The following is a 266-nucleotide window of genomic DNA, read 5'->3' as shown; positions in this document are numbered from 1 at the left end:
GAGCCGCCGGGGGAGGGTCCGCGCCGCGCCGCCGCCGTCGCGTCCCGGGCCACAGCGCCCTCTGGCGGCGCCCGCGGGGCGGACCGCGCGCCGGCCCGCCAGGAAAGGCGCAGCGAGCGGGAGGGCCGTCGCCACGGGGGCCGAGCGCTGTGTCCGCTGCTCTCGGTGACTTGGTGCCCGCCTCGCTAGGTGCCGAGCCCTCGCCTGTTCCCGCCCCTGGCACGACATTTTACACGTGGAGAAACAGGCTCAGATTCCTTAGTCTC

The sequence above is a fragment of the Mesoplodon mirus genome (genome assembly GCF_964341445.2).
Source record: "Mesoplodon mirus genome assembly, chromosome: 12".
Lineage (NCBI taxonomy): Eukaryota > Metazoa > Chordata > Mammalia > Artiodactyla > Ziphiidae > Mesoplodon > Mesoplodon mirus.
Note: the sequence above shows the minus strand (reverse complement) of the source record.